Consider the following 21,134-nt stretch of genomic DNA (forward strand, 5'->3'; position numbering starts at 1 on the left):
TTTACCAGTGTATCATTGATGAAGATCACTTGGTGCCACTGCAATCATCGTGCAAATGTGGGCACTGATAAGGAATGGCAGTACTTGGTAAGAAGGTTATTCAGATGATCCAGTGTGTATTTATATTCGTTTTCCTTTAGATTAACACAGAAATGAAAACAAAATTGAAAGATCATTTAGGAGAACTCACAGCCTCTTGAATGTGTATGTGGTCCTCTAAGAATCCTTAGACTTCAGCTTGAGAACACTTGCTTTATAGCACTCCTTGCTGACTGAGTACAGACAGTTTGTTTCTGGAGGTGTTCTGGCTCATGTGGTCCATTCCTTTGGTTTTCTACGTCTCTCTAACCTCCTGGTCTGTCTCTGCATCTTACAAAGCTCCTCTTGGTGAGAGGAATGGAGAAGCTTTGTTTTTTGGTCTCAGTAAGATCATATAGGCTCTCTCGGAGTCTCTGGCTATTTGTGGTTACCAAGGTAACCCTGTGGCCCTGCCACTCAGGAGCATGGAGCACCTGTTGTGGAGGGAGGTAAGGTGAACAGAGCCAGAACAGTGAGGAGAGTTAGAGGAGGCAGTGAAGATTTCAAGTCTATCAGATTCTTATAGTTAACATTAAAAGGAAAAATTGGTACAAATCATGCTGATGTAGACCCCAAAGTTAAAGGTATTTTATTAAAGTCAAACATAACACGGTTTTAGCTTAAGGACCCAGCAAGTAACATAAATTTTTTTTGGCCTATATATTTTTTAACAGCTTTATCGAGGTGTAATTCATATACCGTACAACTTGCCCATTTAAAGTGTACAATTCAGTGGCGTTTAGTATATTCACAGAATTGTGGAGCCATCACCACAATCAATTTTAGAACCTTTTCATTGCCCAAAAAGAAACCCTTTACCTATTAGCAGTTATCCTCATTCCTCCAAACCCTCCCCCTGGCCCAATCCCTTGACAACCACTAATCTATTTTCTGTCTCCCTAGATTTGCCTGTCCTGGATATTTAATATAAATGAAATCATACGCTGTGAGGTCCTTTGTGACTGGCTTCCTTTACCCAGCATAATGTTTTCAAGGTTCATGCATCCACATTGTTGCATGTATCAGTACTTCATTTCTTTTTATTGGCCAGTAGCATTCCATTGTATGGCTGTATCACATTTTATTCTTCCATTCATGAGTTGGTGAACATTTGGGTTGTTTTCACTTGTCTGTTATATATAATGCTGCCATGAACATTTGTGTACAATTTTTTTGCATGGAATAGAATTGCTAGGTCCTGTGGGAACTGTTGGAGCCCTGGTGGTGCAGTGGTTAAGACTTCAGCTGCTAACCAAAAGGTTGGCAGTTTGAATCCACCAGGCACTCCTTGGAAACCCTGTGGGGACAGTTCTTCTTTGTCCTGTAGGGTCCCTGTGAGTTGGAATCGGCTCAGTGGCAATGGGTGTGGGTTTTTTTTTTTTTTTTTTTTAATGGTAACTGTATGTTTAACATTTTATGGAACTACCAAACTTTTCCAAAGCAGCTAGTTAGTATCTTTTCATGTGAAGATATTTAATTAAAACATTTTTTTTTCTTTCCACAAAATAAAGTTTTTTGAGACTCTCAGGGTTATAACCTAAGAAGGAAACACATCCTTTGGGAATTCTTGGAGGATAGGAATTATGACCCAAATTACTGTGATTTCAAGGATTGGAAGATTGAGAGAAAATGACTGACCTCATTGTAAGGACTGATTATTGGTAGGTTAGAATTTAAGTAGAAGAAGCTTAACAGTCTCTCATTTTCAGGAACCTACTAAATGGAGCCCTTTTCTATGATAAGCCAAGGAAGGAAGAGAAGGTAGAAGATGGGCCCAAACTTAAGAGGTTCCCTCTCAAGGTGCTGAGTTACCAACTCAACCAAGCCAATGAATGGGAAAATACAAAAGCCATCTTTGTATTTCCTAGTACCTCATTTTGTGTTTGGCACAAAGTATGTATTCTTGGTTTTGAAAAGGACATAACCTTGAATGCAGTAGAAAAACCAAGAATTCAGGATCATAGAATGTAAGAATTAGAAGCTAATGCGGCCTGCAGGGAACTTTAAGTTATGTAAAAAAGGGTTGCAAAATTAAGCCTCCCAGGATTAAAATTTTTAAAAGCTACTGGATCCCTTTAGAGTACACTAATTTCTTCTAAAATATCTGCCTGATCTTTTCCACCACCACCACACACATGCAAAAGGTAGGCCAGTGAGATTTATTTATGTAAACATACCTCACCTTATTCTCTTCAGAGTAAGGCAGATCATTTCATGTAGAAGTAAATAGTTCATTATTGAGCTCTAACTGTATGCCAGGCACTGTGCAAAGCAGCATACATTGTGTTATTTAATTGATGCAACAACTCAGTGAGGTCAGTCCTACTCTTATTCCCTGTGTTACAGAAAAGGAAATTTAGGCTCAGCATGACTAAGTAGGAGTCTCTGGGTGGTGTAAACAGATAACACTCAGCTGCTAACTGAAAGGTTGCCAACTGAGATGCCTTGAAAGAAAGGCCTGTCAATCTGCTTCTGAAATCCAGCCCTTGAAAGCCTTAGGGAGCAGGATTCTACTCTGACACACATGGAGTTGCTATGAATTGTAATCGACTCAACAGTACCTGGAAAATGATTAAGTAACTTTCCTAATATCACATCAACTATAAAGAGGCAGGATTGGGAGGATCCTAGACTTTCAACCAATGCTTTCAACAGCTGTACTCAATACAAAAATACTATTCCTTATCCCTCTGATTCTGTGTAGTGGGAATTTGGAAGACGTAGAACGAGAACTTTGTGTATGTATATGTTGACTGAGATTTGTGATTGCTGCTTTGGCCTGCTGACCCCAGGTGCAGTTGAGTATGACAGGAATCTCTTGGGGTGTGTGGCCACAGCTGACCTGAAGTGGTAGTGGCAACCTTGTGCACACCTGGTGAAGGTTACTCTTTATACTAGAGCCAGTGGTGAGCCAGCAGAGGATTTTTTTCTTTTTATTGTTGTGCTTTACTTGAAATTTATAGCTCAAGTTAGTTTCTCATTCAAAAATTTATATACATATTGTTTTGTGACATTGTAACACAGTGTGACAGTATGCTTTCCCTTTTCGTCCTGGGTTCCCCGCGTCCATTTGTCCAGTTTTCCTGTCCCTTCCTGCCGTCTCGTCTTGCTTTTGGGCAGGAGTTGCCCATTTGGTCTCATGTACTTGATTGAACTAAGAAAGAAGCATGTTCCTCACATGTGTCATTGTTTGTTTCGTAGGTCTGTCTGATCTTTGTTTGAAAGGTGTGCTTTGGGAGTGGCTTCAGTTCCCAGCAGAGGATGTTAACTTGGGAGAGTTATGATGAGAATTTTTTTTTATTTTCTAAAGAAATATAACCTGTGGGAATGTGGAGGATAGATGGGAGGAGAGTAGGTGGAGATGGGCGGTAGGGACTTCAGTTTGGGGTGATTAAGGCCTGAATTTAGGAAGTTTGAAAGATTTCTAAGGACGTGCCATTAGGACTTTGTAACATTCTGGATGTGAGAGTTGAGAGCTAGAGGACTTGAGGATGACTTCAAGAATCCCAGCTTGGGAGACCCGGAAAAAGTGCCATCTCTGATGCAGAGTTGCAGAGTTTTGAGGGAGATAGAGTGAGGAATGGAGTCTCTGGTGATGCAGGTAGTTAATGTGCTCAGCAGCTAACCAAAAGGTTGGAGGTTTGAGTCCACCCAGAGGCACCTTGGAAGAAAGGCCTGGCAGTTTACTTTTGAAAAATTAACCTATGAAAACTGTGGAGCACAGCTCTACTTTTACACGCAGGGAGTCGCCATGAGTTGGAGTCAACTCAGTGGCAACTGGTTACTTGTTAGAAGGAGGAATATAAAAGCCATGGTGGACGTCTGTCCAAGGCTTCTCTCTGGTGGCCTGAGAACCTTTGTGATTTTCTTGATCTTTGGTGCTTCAGTCAACTTAATTTTAAGACAAAAGAAGTTAAATTGCATTTGCCTGCCTTTTAGATTTTTTAAAAAGTTGATGAATACTAAAGTTTCTCCTGGCCTCAGGCAGTTCTGTAAGGAAGAGAATGGTTTAGGTAAGCTGTTAATACTTTTGCCAGTCTTCCTGCATTTTTGAGCAATTTTCTTTTATTTAAGGGAAACCCAAGAAACAATGTTTTGTTACTGAGGAAGTGAGAGACATTTAACACTTGCCCCCATCTCCACCAAATGAGTTCAGTCTGTTCACACAGTTTTATTCATAGTTGTCCAGTCCCAACGAGATTCCCCAAGATTGAGCTTTAATTTAAAGGGAAACAGACCTGTGGGAGCAAAGACAGCCTGGAACTGGGTACCCCTCCCAGTTCAGCTCTTTGAACCTGTGTTAAATTTGGTAATTTACAAGTGAACTAGTAGTATTCTGGGTATTTAATTCCTCTTGGAAGATTTAAGTTTTGGATAGTTTCTGTTAAGACACTCCATCTGGTATACCTCAACCTAGCATAGAACTGAACTTTAATAATTCTGCTTCAGAATCTGTTTCTGCGATGAGGTACTGAGTAACGTAGTACTGAAGTGGTAGATGGTGAAGTGACTTCCTGTGTTGTTTCATTCATGCCTGAAGGTTGTGAAGTTATGTAAGTTGTTTACAGATAAAATGCTAGTGAAGAAAAGTTCATTTGCCACTGCTAGAAGGTACAGACCCCAAGAATTCAGTGTGATGACTATCTTTGGTCTTTTCTTGCAGCTGTCTTGTGTTTACAGAAGCAAATTATCTCATGTATATCTAGGGTTAAATGTCACAGTCTCATGGGTAATATGAGGTAACAAAGTTTCTACTTTGTACTTTGTTAAAAGAAAGTGAGTAGATGATTACATGAGGTTGAATTGGTGAACAGCCTTGTTAATGATTAATTAAAAACACACAGAAGTACTGTTCTTGAAAGTGCTTGTACATAGCGGACCCTTGGGGTGTAAATATTCAAGAGATATCCTCTTACCACTCCTAAAAGTATATATTTACTCTTAAACTTAAAATATATTTGAACAGAATTCAAAGCTTAGAGTTCTTATACTGTTTACATTCACATTAATTTACACAGGACATAATTACTCTTAGGTCTCTGATAGCAGTACTATTGAATTTCATACATTGTCACTCTGGTTTCTTCCTGCAACTTACAGAAATACTAGCAAAACAACTGTCATTTCAAGAGTTAATCATTTGTATCAACTTTGTTATAAAATTTCTTAGTGATTTGCAGTTGCAAAATGTTGGTGTGACCCATATTACCTGATTACCAAAGGTTTGATATGTGTTGAATAGATGTATTTCAATATCCTCAGTGGCTCTTTTCTGTGGTAAAAGTCCATTTAATAGATTGTGACGGGTGGTTTTTTTTTTTGTATTTTTGTTTTGTCTTGTCTTTTTTTGTTTGTTTTGTTTTAGCTTCTTGGCTTTCCGATGCTACCCCTTGTTTCTCCAGTTTTGCTTTAGGGCACCTGTAGCTCTCACCCTCAGCTGGCATTGGGAACTTATATTTCTTTGTGGCCCTTGTGTGATCTCTTCCTCAGTACCTTGTAATTTCTTGCAGAATTTCAAATTTATGTTAGTAATTTGGGAGATGACCTGGGTCCACAGAGAATCACTTTCCCAAGAGTATCATCTCTCTCCAACTTAAATCTAAGTTCTTTTGGGACAAGTGCCATAGTTTAAATGTAAGTTATTGACTGACAGCATGCTGACCATATGGTGCTTTCTCAATAAGTGCTCCTTGAAGTGAGTTGTCCTGGGTGCATGGTGGACAGCTTTCTTACCTGGAAACGGAATATAGCGAGTATTTGCTAGTTGTTTTCTGAGATGTTGCATATCTACTTCCAGACACTAATTGCCAAGGCATGAGGTCTAAAACTGCCCAGTGCAGTAGGGAGTACAAGCAGTTAACTGTTGATGCTTTCTTGACATTTTTTGGGGATCTTTCTACTGCAGTGATTGAGACTTTGTTGTTTATGAAACCGTTAGTGGTCTGTGACTTCCTGCCTCTTTTGCTTTTTCTAGCTTTGCATTCTCCATTCCATATCTCCAAGAGAATTTCCTTAAGGATAGCCATATTTTCAGAAATATATCTGTTAGGTTGAAGATCTACCTCTGTACTGTCCTTTGGAGAAACCAAACAGTGTCTGTATTTAGCAGTTTAACTTTCCTCTGGTTTCCATCTGTTTACTTAATGCAACTGTCTTTCCCTAATGTGAATGCTAGTGTGTTTCTATTTCTCTTCCTAACTCGGCCTTTCCCTTCATAGATGACTGTGCATAGCTAGAGCCTGCCTCACTCTGCATCTACACTGTGCCAGGTATGTTGTTGTTGTTGGGCGCCATCCAGTTGGTTCCGACACATAGTGACCCTGGGTATGACAGAACAAAACATTGCCTGGTCCTGCACCATCCTCACAATTATTGTTATGCTTGAGCCCATCGTTGCAGCTACTGTGTCAATCCGTCTCTTTGAGGGTCTTCCTCTTTTTCGCTGACCCTTTACTTTACTAAGCATGTCCTTCTCCAGGGATTGGTCCCTCCTGATATGTCCAGGTATGTAAGTGCTTAATAAAAAGCCAAAATCAAACCCAACTTCATGCCCTCAAGACAATTCCGACTCATGACGACCCCGTGTGTTACAGAGTAGAACTGAACTCCATAGGGTTTTCTTGGCTGTAAATCTTTAAAGAGGTAGATTGCCTAGCCTTTCTTCTGAGGTGCTGCTAGGTGGGTTCGAACCTCTAACCTTTTAGTTAGTAGTCAAGCGCAAACAGTTTGTAGCTCCCAGGGACCTTAAGTACTTAATAATGCTTGTTTAATACTTGCATGAATGAATATTTTAGGAGGTTTAACTTTTTTTTTTTCTTAATTGTACTTTAATGGAGGTTTACAGAACAAACTCACTTCTCATTAAACAGTTAATACATATATTGTTGTATACCATTGGTTAACAACCCCATGACATGTCAGTACTCTCCCTTCTCCACCTTCAGTTCCCCATTACCAGCTTTCCTGTCCCCTCCTGCCTTCTAGTCCTTGCCCCTAGACTGGTGTGCCGCTTTAGTCTTGTTTTGTTTTATGGGCCTGTCTAATCTTTGGCTAAAAGGTGAACCTCTGGAGTGACTTCATTACTGAGCTAAAAGGGTATCTGGGGTCATACTCTCAGGATTTCTGCAGTCTCTGTCAGGCCAGTAAGTCTAGTCTTATTGTGAGTTAGAATTTTGTTCTACATTTTTCTCCAGCTCTGTCCGGGACCCTCTATTGTGATCCCTGTCAGAGCAGTACAGTGGTGGTAGCCGGGCACCATCTAGTTGTACTGGACTCAGTCTGGTGGAGGCCATGGTAGTTGTGGTCTATTAGTCCTTTGTTCTAATCTTTCCTTTGCGTCTTTAGTTTTCTTAATTTTTGCTTGTTAAGAGGTTTAACTTTTAACTAACAGTATTTTATTTAATTTTAACAAGTTTGGGAGAGGATCAGTGTAGAGTTAAAATTGGGATGGAATGTTGGGAATTTTTAGTGGCAACAGTTTGTGACCGACGTTGAATAAAGATTGGTTTTTGTTTTTTAAATATTTTATTGTGTTTTTAGTGGAAAGTTTGCACAGGAAATTAGGTTCTCATTTAACAATTTCTATACATATTGTTCAAGGAGCCCTGGTTGCACAGTGGTTAAAGCAGTCGACTGCAAACCGAAAAGTCGGCGGTTTGAAACTACTCTCTTCAGGAGAAGGATGTGGCAGTCTGCTTCCATAGAGATTTACAGCCTTGGAAACCCTATGGGGTCGCTAAGAGTTGGAATCAGCTCGACGGCAGTAGTTTGGTTTGGTTATACATATTATTCAGTAACATTGGTTACATTCTTCACAATATATCAGCATTCTCATTATTTCCATTTTGGTTGTTCTGTTTCTGTTAATCTAGCTTCCCTGCCCCCCGCCCCCGCCTTCTCATCTTTGGTCTAGGGTAAATGTTAACCATTTGGTTTCATCTAGATGATTATTTTGAGGAGCACAGGACTCACAGGTGACATTATTTTATAGGCCAATCTGTCATTTGGCTGAAAGGTGACTTCTGGGAGGGTTTGAGTTCCAAGTTTAAAGATTATCTCAGGACGCTAGTCTAGGAGTTTCGTCTAGTGAATAGAGATTGATTTTTATACTATTTTACAACCGTGTTTCTCGTGCAAAAAAATTTACTTATTCTGTCCAGAATGTGAACAGTTGTTGTGTTCTCACAAAGGCAATTTTATTGCAATGTTCTTAGGAACAGTGTATACAGCCTTCTGTAATTGTATAGGGGAGAGATCTAGAGATCCAGGGAACATCAAGATACTAATAATTCAGCCTGTCTTCTTTGAAACATATTTGAACTCTTTTTTTCTAATCCAGCAACCCCTCAAAACTGTCAACACAAAATTGCAAAATAGGAAAGAGATCAAAATCAGTTTCTGAGTTACAGTTTTCAAGGAAGAGGATGCTAGGGAAAAAGTATTTCTAAATGTGTAGTTAAATATAGACCCTTTTTAGGTTCCTCTTGTACTTTTAATGACCTACCTACCTTGAACATTTTTTTTAAAAGTTTAGTTCTTACAGAAACACTGAACCTATGCCACACAAAAGTCAACTGGAGGCGGTAAGAGACTAGATGATTTATTGACACTCGTGGCTTCCTTTCCGTGGCTCCTTCTTCTTCGTACACAGCTCTGTGTTTATGTCCAGAATGGACTGACAGTATTTTAAATTCCAAATATGCTGTGGAGCAGATAAAGGACACAGTAAAGGAAGATTGTTACTATATTCATGAAACGGGGCCCTTCTGCAGATAAAAAGAAGTAAAATATGAAATGCGTCTTTGTCATCGTTGTGTAGGATTGAAAACTAACTTGATTTAGACTGTTAAATCAAATCATGGCATGATTCTCACAATCCTAATCTTTGTAATCCTGTCTGTTAATTTTGTTAATGAAGCCCACTTGTTTCCTCTGATGTTCCTAAAACAAATGTATAAGGGCAGAGGATCAGCTATATCATAACAGATTTGGAGTACCTTTCAATGCTGAATGACCTAATCAGTTATTAATCTTTTCTGTGCAGAATGTTTTTTTTTCCTTCATCAGCTGTCTGAAATATTTGGAAAATTATATCTTGTGGGAGTTGCCATTCATCAGGAAGTGATTGCTCATAAATGTAAACCAGACCACATGTAGCAGTAAATGTTGTTTATCACTATGGAAACCAAAAATCACAAATGGGATAGTCTTAAGTATTATTAAGCATGCCGCTTCTTAGGGGGATAAGTCATATCCAGATTTGGTTCACACGAATATTTATGGAGCACTTACAGTGAAACAGCCCATGAGTACTTTGTTTAATGACTAATTGTCTTCTACGTAAAACTGAAAAGATTACTATAAAAATGACGTGAAGGTGACATCTGACCTCCTCTAACTTCACAAGGAGGGGAGGAGGATCAAGATCAACAGCCCAAGGCTGCTTCCTGTGAGGCAGAGGTCAGACTTGCCACCTGTCTCCACCATCTCTTCCAATTCTGACACCAACCATCCCTCCCATGGCACTCTCTATTTCTGTGCTGGGTTCGATAATAACATTGCAGTGGCCACACAGAACTCACAGACCATACTCAGGATTATGGGCTTTATTAGGGAAGTAACAGGTTGCAATTCAGGTTCAGAAACGCTCAGGATACAGTTCTTCCACCAGGACAGCCTCTTCCCAGCCTTTCCCAGGCGTGTCTCTCTCTGGCCTCTCCGCCTCTGCCCTGCTCAGGCAAGTATTACAAAGCTCTTCTAGCTCTGCTTATAAGTGCCCAGAGGCACCCCCACTCCTCCTGTAATCTACTGCTGTAGCTCCAAGTGCCCAGAGGCACCCTACTCCACCAGGAAACCTCCTGCCCTAAGTCGCTCAGCTTTCTCCATCTGTGGGCTGGGAAGCCCACCACACTGTCTCTTACTAGTCTCCTAGTTCTGCTGCTGTTTCTCTGCCACCCCTTCTCACTGTCTTCAGTATTACAGTGCTCTCTCTCTGTCTGTCTCCTGGTTCCAGGAGCTTCTCAGCACAGGGATCCCGGGTCCAAAGGATGTGTTTCGCTCCTGGCTCTTCTTCCTTGGTGTTGGTGAGATCTTCTCTTTCCCCTCTCTGGGATTGCTCATTTTAAGCCTAGCAGGATGGCAAAACTGACCAATCCTCTTGGTGGGCCACAAGTACGTTATTTGCGCAGTTCCACCCAATCACTTGTGTGGGAGTTACAAGATCATGATGAGAAAGGCCACACAGTAGGAGGAAAGTCTGGAACCTTTTCTCTCTTTTTGAATCCTTTATATGGATTATAAAGGAGCTCTGGAGACACAAATGGTTAAGCACTCAGCTGCTAACTGAAAGATTGGCGATTTGAACCCACCCGTTGGCTCTGCAGAAGAAAGACCTGGCAACCTGCTCCCATGAAGATTTACAGCCAAGAAAACCGTACGGGTCGAAATCGATTTCGGCCACACCTAACAACAACATACAGATTATCAAGCTCGTAAGTGTAGAGCCCTGGATTGGGAGGCAGGAGACTTGGGTTTTAGCTCAGACTCTGCCAGGAACTACCTTGTGTGGCTTTGGACTTGGAACTTCTTTGGGCCTCAGTTTTCCCGTGTGTGATGAGATGGGTTGGACTAGCTGATCTTTAAGCTCTTAAGTTTCTGTGAATATGTTTTCCCTTAGAAGTAAGAAACTGTGTTTTCTTTATTGAGAGAGTTGCTATACTTGATTGTGTCTCATTATATCAGGAGTAATGAGGACTACTGTTATACTTCAGTATACTGTATCACCTTAAAAAAAAAATCTGTTCTTAGTGATGATTGTTCTTAGTGATGATTGGCGCCACATGTTGCCATTTGTCTATCGATCCTGCTGTCTGCTCCACTCAGCATGACATACTATGTCGGTGTCATCTGGCAGGATGAAGTATACAGATAAAATGAATTGTAGGTGTTTAATTTGACTTGTAGCCAGAAGGTAGCATTTAAAGGGTATAATTGCTATTCATAGATGAAAGTACAAATAATGCCTTAAGCAATAGTCATAAGATGTTAAGAGGTTGGTAGGAGAGGCTAGATGAATTGGTTGGTAAGCATGTTTATTCCTGTATCCATTTAATTCTTAGTTCTATTATTCTATAGTAGAAATATCCCATAAGTGAAATTTGAATGACTGGGCCCTAATGATTCAGCAGAGCTTGTGAGAGGGGAAAGGTGTTCGTATTTCCAGCTCTGTTGTTGATCTGCATGTGTGTGGACAAGGCAACCTCTCTGGGCCTTTTCTCTTATTTTGTGAGGGAAATGTCTGTCCCATCCTTACTCCTCAAGAATATTATGAGGATAGGTAACATACCTAAATGAAGTTAGATACCAGGGTTATTTTCTATAAGTAGCCTGTTAGAATCGTTTGAACTTGGTATGAAATACAAGTGCCCTTTTGACGTTTAGATGTTGGTGTTGCTTTTTGTCTAATATGGAGGAATTTAGTTTGAAAATTCTTGACTCAAGCCATGGTATTTTCCATCGCCTCATATGCATGCAAAAGCTGGACAATAAGGAAGACTGAGGAAGAATTGACGCCTTTGAATTGTGGTGTATACGAAGAATATTGAATATACCATGGACTGCCAGAAGAACAAACAAATCTGTCTTGGAAGAAGTACAGCCAGAATGCTCCTTAGAAGTGAGGATGGCAAGACTGTCTCACTTATATTGGGCTTGTTATCAAGACGGACCAATCCCTGGAGAAGGTCATTATGCTTGGAAAATAGAGGATCAATGAAAAAAGAGGAAGATCCTCAACGAGATGGACTGACACAGTGAATGCAGCAGTGGGCTCAGACATAGCGACAATTGTGAGGATGGTGCAGGACTGGGCAGCATTTCATTCTATTGTACATCATAAGGTGGCTATGAGTCAGAATCAACCCGTTGACACCTAACAACAACAGTTTTAAAATATGCACATGATTAAAAGTAATAGAATCTAATAAAACATTTGATTACACAACCTTTACTAAGTATTGTAATATATTAAGTGTCCATTAAATGTCCATTAAGCATTCATTTATTCATTTTATAAATAGTTATTAATCATTTGGTATATCTTAGTGGGTAGATACTGATAATAAGCATACATTCTATGGATACCTATTAAATGTCCTGTAATAAATGCTAATAAGAAAAATAAAGCATGATAAGGAGAACAATGGGAAAAGAGGGTGTTAGGTGGCCAAGGAAGGCCTTTCTGATGAGGTGACACTTAAACAGAGACGTTTGAAGAAAATGAGGGTGCAAGTCATGTGGGATAACAGAAGAAGCATCCGGCCAGAGGAAACAATAAGTGCAGATGTCTTATGGCTGCTGTGTTGTTGAGGAAGGCCTGTGTGTCTTAGTGGAGTGAGTGATGGGGACAGAAGGGAAGAGGTGAGTTCAGAGAAGGAGGGGGTCAGAGGGTGGGCATATTTTGTAGGGCTTTAAGTAAAAAGGGGAGCCGTTCAATGGGTTAAAAGAAGGTATTAGCATTACCCCACACAGGCAGTTATTCCTTTCTCTGTGTCTGTACAGCACGTCGTTCCTTTCCCTTCTTCCTTTCCTACCCTTTTTTTCTTTTATGGCATATACCACAATATTTTAATTTCCATCTCCTTTAAAGTTCTGTTTATTTCTGTATTGTTAGTATCAACACTGTGCCTGGCACATAGGAAGGAGGTGCTTATTAAATGTCAAATGATATTATTTGTTTATAAACCCTTATATAGCACTTACTCTGCCAGCAGTGTTCTAAGTGCTTTGCAAATATTAATTCATTAGATTTTCCCAAGCATCCTTTTATGCCATTTCATTTTATGAGGAAACTGAGGTGCTAAGAACTTGTGCAACATCACAGCTAATAATGAATGAATGAATTTTTAAAGCTAGAGAAAAAGAATGCAAAGAAAGAAGGGTTCTTGAGTATTCTTTGTGCTGCCTCTGGGCTCCAGTAACACCAGGCTCCACATGCTGGGAGTATGGGGGGCAGTGGGGGAGATCATGTCAGTTCCTGAGGGCCTTTTGAAAAGCCTTTTTTATTTCTGCCCTGCCTTCCAGTCCAGGCAGACATCACTCCCTGAGGCTTCCTTCTACCCAGAGGTCTTTCCTGCTGGACCCACTTGAGGCTTCAGTTGTACCCTCATCTATCCTTTGTCACTTGAACTTTGCTGAGGCTGCTGGGGCTAAGCAAGAACTGTCTCTCTGTGGTTTGGGGATTACAACCACTAGAGGTGAACTTACCACCTACCTCCCCGTCCCTTCTCCCACCTAGTCTTTAAAAGGCTGGGAGTGTTTTGCATACTGTGGTCCATGGACCACCAGGATTAGCATCACCAGGAGGGTCATTTAACATGCAGATTGCTGGGCTCCACCTCAGACCCACTAAATCATTTTTGGGAATAGTGTCCAAAAATCTGTATTTTAAGCTTCATAAGAACTACTGGGTTAGAGGATGTACAGTTGCGCTTGTAAAGGGAAAGAGATTAAGAAAGAAAAAAAAGACAGGGGAGTTCCATGAGACACGTTTCTCTCAGGGAGCACAGCGAGATGCTGCAGTTCTACTGCAATTCTTTTCTCTGTTGATTGGGGAAAAGATTACAGAGGAATGGGAGATCAAAAATTAAGGGAAAATCCAAGTGAAAAATCCAGAGCCATCTAGAATGGGGGTCAGCAAACTACAGGCTGCGGGACAGTTGTCTGTTTTTGTAAATAAATTTTTTTTTAGAACACAGCTATGTTCATTTGTTTCTGTGTTGTTTACAGTTGCTTTTGAACTACGATGGTGGAGTTGAAGAATTGCAGCCAAGACTGTATGGCCCACAAAGCCTAAAATATTTCCTATCTGCCCCTTTCCAGGGAAGTTTGTCAGACAACAGTGATTGAATAGAATTTTCTTATAAAGATGGAAATGTTTCTGTCTACTGTCTCCAGTATGCTAGCCACTGGCCACATATGGCAATTGGGCATTTGAAGTGTGCATAATATGACTGAATAAATGAATTTTTCATAGTACTTACTTTTAATTAATTATATTTAAATAGCCACATTTGGCTTGTTGCTACCATTTTGGATAGCACAGAAATAGAGCAATGGTTTCAGGTTGGGGTTGGCTGTACGGTGTCAGGTAAATGTAGGCAAGTGTCTACTTCAGGCTGCTGGGAACAGGGAGACGAGGGAAAGGAACATCATCCAGAAAGGATGCGTTTTAAAAGAGCTTTAAAAACAATTTTCATTTTATCTAGTGTAGTTAAGAGTTACCCATGTTAGGAACCAGCGCTGGCACAGATCAGCTTTGTGACCTTGATCAAGTTGCTTAGTCTCCGTTTTAGTTTCCTCTTCTGTAAAATAAGAATAGTAACAGTACCTACCTTATAAGATTGTTACGAGGTTTAAGTATAAGTGCTTAAATAGTGCCTTGCACATAGTAAACAATTTTATAAGCATTTGCTTTTCTTACTGTCATTATGATTATTTTATACTTTTTTTATTTCTTGGTAGCCTAATCTAGGAATGTAATCCTTACATATTTACCTTTTTTAAAAATTTTTTTCTAGAGTGGGGGTAGGGAGTGGATTGTAACTTCCAGGGTAATTTGTACATTATCCGGGCTAATGTAAGCTCTTCCTAATTTGGAGACCAGCTGTGCTTAGAATTTTTCCACATGGTCCCGTTACAATTAGCCCAGTTGGGTCTAGCATGGGACATATGCAGTATTGTCTGGGTTTTGTTGATGGTCACTGTAAACATTGATAGACGGTCAGATTATTTTGCAGAAACTCTTCTTCACAAATAAACTGGGCATGTTTAATGAGAAGCAGGACATTTCTTAGTATGCGTACTTGTTTCTAAGCAGAAGAAACAATAGTAATATTAGAAAGGAAGTGTGTTTCTATTTTATCTTGAGACAGGTCAGAATCTCCTAACGTGTAGGCTTCATGTCTTCCCTTTTGTAGAGCCATGAGCAGGGCAGGCAGGCACATTGGGAGGTGGGAGTTGCAGTTGTTCGTATAAATGATAACAATGATAGAAATCAAAAAATAAAAATCAGAATCATAACACTGTGGATTTTTTAAATTGAGTGATTGTTAACTTTCTCACCTTCAGTATCACCTACTAGGAATCCGGTACTGTATACTTGCTGTGGCTAAACAATATCATTTTTAAAGACTGCCCAGAAGCCAATGAATGCAGCCTCTTGAAAACCTACCTTTGGATTTTCTGAGGCAGTAGTGATGTAACAATACTTTTTAGTCCTTAGATCTGTTCTCCAAGGCTGGAACAACAGTGTTCAGCAAATACTATGTGCTCCACAGTAACTCTCCAAGGCTGCCTCTTTGATCTGTAGAACCATGTTGCAACACTCCTTGATAAGCAAGTAATATATGAAGAAAGCCTTGCCCAGATGGCAGGGGCTGTTCATTATGCAAGTAGTGATTCCATCCTTTAGCTCATGGTGTTCTGTTTGTTTCCTATTTTCTAATTCTGGTTTGTGTTTGAATGTATCTGAAATGCATTGAACCTGCTGAGAGTTTTCATGGGCTCAATTTACATGGAGTAGAAAGAATGAGAAAATGGTCAACTGTTAATGTCCTCTAGCTGGAAACTAAGTACAGCCTGGAACAGTCATCTTAAGGAGGAGGATATGGAAGTATCGAAGTCTCTGTTGTGATGTGGCCCGTGAGGGGTTAGGTTGTCCAGTAAGCACAGCTATCTGGCTAGAGCCTTTATTTTTACAGGCACCTCCCTGCTTGGTATCTCACCACTGCATTTGCCTGCTAGCCTTTATCTATTGTCTTTCTAACACACTTTATCTACAGCCCACTGAAACCCATGTGTATTGCTTCAGCTGAGGCAGAGTAAACAATAAAATCTTTTCTCCTATAAATCCAATATTCTTTCTCCCATTTTGTTTGAACTTGTAGAGAAGAGGGTGCAGTTTGCGTTTAGAAGACTATGGTTCTAATTATAAATTTCCTTGGGGTAGAAACCTTATTAATATAAATTACAGGGCTAGAATTAATGTGTAGAAGTTATGAGAAGACTGATTTAAGCTCAGTATAAGGAAACATTTGGTAAGAACTAAAGCTGGCCTGGCCAGAAGTCTACTTAACTATTAACAGACCTTTGACGTGCCCAAGCAGACACTTCTATTAAAACCAAAAAACCAAACCCATTGCCATCGAGTTGATTCTGACTCATAGCAACGATTCTGTTAGGGACGATGAAATGGATAGGAAGCTGAATGAGATGGTCTTGAATGCAGTGATATTGTATGCTTCTAAAACAGTATAACAAAAATAAAAATTTTTATGTTAACTTTGTGATATAAACATCTGTAATATTATGTACAAGAAACTTTCTTTTTTCCTAAATCATAGGTGAGTGAGACTAACTTATCAAATGTGGCACTTCAGTAGATATATTTGATCTAGTGGTATGTGTTATATAATCATATCTTCCCTGCATTTCATTTTAAAATTGATTTACGAATTGTTATATACATGAGTGAATTCCACAGTTATTTATTTGGGACCTACTAAATACCCATCATACTATGTTAGCCTCATCGGAGAATAAAAATATAAATGAAGTACTGCTTTTGCATTGTAATTGGGGAAACAGACAAGTGCATATTAACCAAAATCTAAATGAAACTACGGAAAATACTAAAATCAGATTGCAAAAAACGTGCTCCACTGCTAATCAAAAGGTTGGAGGCTTGAGTCTACCCTGAGGTGCCTTGGAAGAAAGGCCTGGCTATCTCAAAAAAAAAAAAATTGTTGAAAGCCTTATGGAGAACAGTTCTAATCTAACACACATGGGGTCACCATGGTCGAAATTGACTTGACAGCAACTGGTATGTATGTGTGTGTATATATGTTTTAGGATTAACAAATTATTAGCCTGAATAACAGAGTGAATTGGAAAGCTAAAAGTTTTCAGAAATGTTTAAAGATAAGTAGAACTTTCTGATTGAATGTGTGTGTGAGAGAAAGGGCAAAGCCAGGGATAATGCTCAGGCTTTAGCTTGGGTTGATTAGATAAGTATGGATTCCAGACAACTTTTCACATGGCTAGGCAGGTAAGAGTATCAGAAAATAAGGAATGGGAAAGGACTATGGTGAGCTGGCAGGCACGTGATCCTTCTGAAGGGAGGCATCTCAGCTCTAGTCATTGTTACCATGGGGTATGTGGATCATGGGCTACTAGATCTCCCTTTTTAAAAATAGAAGTCAGGATTTTAATGTGCAGTCTCCCAGTTTATAAATGCAGTAACTCCACTCCTTTTTTTTCTTTTTTAAACTAAACACAATGACAAGTTGTATTTAGACTCCTTATCACCACTTTTCCATCTCTGAGGTAGATCAGTGATGCCACTAACCATAAGGGACTATAAGAAGACAGAAAGAGTTAACAGCGAGTTAATTGGTTGGTTGTCATGTTGAGTTTGAGATGCCTACTAGAAATCCAGATAGAAATGCGCAGCAGCTGAATGAATAGATAATTCTGAAGTAGTACATAAGATACTTCTATAGAAATAGAGAATATATCCATACTAAGTGCACAGTAAAAAGGTGCTATTGTTATGATGTCAACAATGAAAAGTTTTGTTTGGGAAATACAGATGTGCTATTCACGGGTTCATATATATAAGTATATAAATTATGAATAAATAAACTGAAAATGGATAAGGTCATTGGAGGAGAGAGAATATACAGTGTAAAGAAGAATGAGTAGAATGGAATCCTGTGGTACATCAATGTTTAAGATGCCAAAAGAAAAGAATTGACAAGGAGCAGACAGTGAGGTAGAGGGGTTGGGGGCCTGGAGTCATGGGCACCAGGAAGCAGATACCAATAGTGTCTCATATCTGAAAGGTTGGCAGAGATAAAGACCTAAAGATGTCCTTTAGCTATGGCTACCAGGAGGGTATTTGGGTTCTTAGGGCAAAAGACAAATTAGAGTGTGTTGGGATGTGATTGTGATATAAGGAAATAGAAGCAATGGATATAGACAAATCTTTTGATAAATTCAGATGGGCCAGGAAGGAGAGAGAAAATGGCAACTAGAGAGAGCATGGCGTCAAGAGAGGGTTATATTTTTTAGGAGGGCAAAGGCTTTAGGGAGTAGGTTTATAAAGAGAAAGGAAGGAGAAGCAAAATATTAGGAGTGAAGAGAAGATACAGAAAGAGTCTCTGCCCAAGGTGGTGAGGCAATAATTGTGGTGCCATCAGAGGTGAGAGGGAAGGGAGGGTATTCAGTTCTTGAGGACATTCCCACCTGCCAGGTAAGATTTATATCATGAAATTGCATCTGTGCCTCACCTGATTCAAGAAAACATCTGAAGCCATGTGAGTACTGTGAGGTGGAGGTAGGCCAGATACTGAGCTGTGATGTACAAGCCACAGACACAGAGCAGCTGTGAGAACGGGCTCCTGAGAGGTGAGGAAGGGCTGACCAGCATGGTGCTGTGTGTGTGCCATCTCCCAGAGCCCCGGCTCTTGCTGTTAGGCATGAATTCTTTGTGGTTTCTATTCTGTTAACCTTGAACAGTTTCACTGAACTTTATTTTTAGCTTCTGCCTTTCATTTCAAATTGATTGCTGAGTGAAGTGATCATTGGCCCAATGACCCTTGGCCCAGAGCAGCAAGGCCACACTGAAGGTATCCCTGGCCATGAATTAAGAGATGGAGTTGGGCCTTGTAACTTTAAACATTTCTATGAACTGTTCATACATGTCCTTGCCTAGGTGGTAAGATAATGCCTTGGGAAGGGTTGGGAGTCCTAAGCCCCAGCCCACATAGCTTTTCCACAAGCTCTAAGAGAGAAGACTAGAAGCCTTGACAGTTAGTTTGTTGAGACATGTTCCTTAAGAGCAGTGACTGATTATGTAGCAGATGATTGTTATGTTCCATTATGCACCAGGCCCTGTGCTGGGCCCTGGGGACACCAAGGTGAACAAGGCAGACATATCCCTGCTGTCTTGGGGTTTATTTCTCGCTTCCTTGACTGGCTGTTGGGATTTTTTTTTTTTTAAATCTTTCTCTTTTTATTTATTTATTCTACTTTAGGTGAAGGTTTACAGAACAAATGTTTTCTCATTAAACAGTCAGTACACATATTGTTTTATGACATTGGTTAACAACCCCACGACATGTCATTATGCTCCCTTCTCAGCCTTGGAGGACCCTTTTTTTTTTTGGTGAAAATATACGTAGCCAAAGATAAACACCATTTCAAAAATTTCTACATGCACAGTTCAGTGACATCAACTACGCTCTTCCAATTGTGCTACTATTCTCACTTTAGATGAAGGTTTACAAACAAAATCGTTTCTCATTAAAGTTAGTACACATATTGCCCTATGACAATAGTTAAGAACCCCACTACATGTCAACACTGACTTTATTCAACCTTGGGTTCCCTATCACCAGCTTTCTTGTCCCCTTCTGCCTTCTAGTCCTTGTCCCTGGACTGCTGTGCCTCATTAGTCCCATTTTGTTTTATGGAGCTCTCCAATCCCCGATTGAACAGTGAACCTCGGGAGTGACTTCACCACTGAGCTAAAAGAGTGTCCGGGCACCATACTCTTGGGGTTTCTCCAGTCTCTGTCAGGGCAGTAAATATGATCTATTTTTTGTGTTAAAATTTTGTTCTACATCCTTCTCCAGCTCTGCCCAGGACCCTCTGTTGTGATCCTGGTCAGAGCAGTCTATGGTGGTAGCTGGGCACCATCTACCAGTACTGGACTCAGTCTGGTGGAGGCCTTGGTAGCTGTGGTCCATTAGTCCTTTGGACTAATCTTCTCCTTGTATCCTGTTCTCTTCATTCTCCCTTGCTCCTGAAGGGGTTAGACCAGTGGAGTATCTTAGATGGCTGCTCACAGGCTTTTAAGACGCCAGATGCTACTTACCAAGGTAGAATGTAGAACAGTGTCTTTATAAACTGTGTTATGCCAGTTGAGCTAGATGTTCTTCGAGACCATGGTCCCCACAGCCCTCCGCCCAGCAATTCAGACCCTCAGGGAGTTTGGATGTGTCTATGGAGCTTCCATGACCTTTTCTTGTACAAGTTATGCTGGCTTCCCCAGTACTGTGTACTGTCTTACCCTTCACCAAAGTTACCATTTATCTATTGTCTATTTAGTATTTCCCCCCACCCCTCCCATCCCTCATAACCAACAAATATTGTTACTTTGTGTGTGTAAACTTTTTAATGAGTTTTTACAATAGAGGTCTCATACAATATCTGTCCTTTTGTGACTGGCTTATTTCACTCAGCATAAGGTCCTCCAGTTTCATCCATGTTATGAAATGTGTTCATCATTGTTCTTTATCGTTGCATAATACTCCATTGTGGGTATGTACCATAGTTTGTTTATCTGTTCATCTATTGATGGACATCTAGGTTGTTTCCATCTTTTTGCAATTGTGAACAGTGCTGCCATGAACATGCATATGCAACTGTTGGGAATTTTTAAAAATCAGTTTATGTCAGTCCACCCAAGAATAAACAGATAAGTTACGAATATATTTATGTTTATTCTATAATTGAGATACTTGAGAGTTCTGTGGGTCCACAGATGGTAGTAAGTGCTGTGGTAAATACTGAAGAAAAAGGCTCATTTCTCTGTCTTCAGAGAGTTTATGGTCTATTATACTACCTCTTTTTGTTGCTGTTGTAGTTTAAATCAAGTTTACATTTCAAGCTAGTCTCCTATACAAAAATTTATATATACTTTGTTATGTGACCCTAATTGCTCTCTCCATACTGTGAAAGCATACTCCTCCTTTCCATCCCTGATTCCCCATGTCCATTCAACCAGCTCCTAACTCTCTGTCTTCCCATCTCACCTCCAGACAGAAGCTGCCCGTTTAGTCTCTTCTATCTACTTGAGCTAAGATGCACACTCCTCATGAGTATCACTTTATGTGTCACAGTCCAGTCCAATCCCTGTTTGAAGAGTTGCCCTCGGAAGTTGTTTTAGTTCTGGGCTGATAGAGAATCCAGGGACCATGCTTTCCTGGGATCCT

The 21,134-nt window shown here is 40.1% G+C and overlaps 1 protein-coding gene across 6 annotated transcripts in view; it reads left to right on the forward strand.

Moving 5' to 3' along the window:
- LRRC8D (leucine rich repeat containing 8 VRAC subunit D) overlaps positions 1–21,134 on the forward strand; it is a 141,482-nt gene that overhangs the window by 55,939 nt on the left and 64,409 nt on the right. For 2 of the 6 annotated variants that reach the window (XM_023733396.1, XM_023733399.1), the window contains exon 1: positions 11,650–12,495. The exons of the other annotated variants lie outside the window; for them this stretch is intronic. The gene's annotated coding sequence lies outside the window, so the exon portion shown is untranslated. Of the gene's footprint in view, positions 1–11,649; positions 12,496–21,134 lie in introns of those variants that run through there. 6 annotated transcript variants of the gene reach the window in all.

The sequence above is a fragment of the Trichechus manatus genome, unplaced genomic scaffold, assembly GCF_000243295.1.
Source record: "Trichechus manatus latirostris isolate Lorelei unplaced genomic scaffold, TriManLat1.0 scaffold00058, whole genome shotgun sequence".
NCBI lineage: Eukaryota > Metazoa > Chordata > Mammalia > Sirenia > Trichechidae > Trichechus > Trichechus manatus.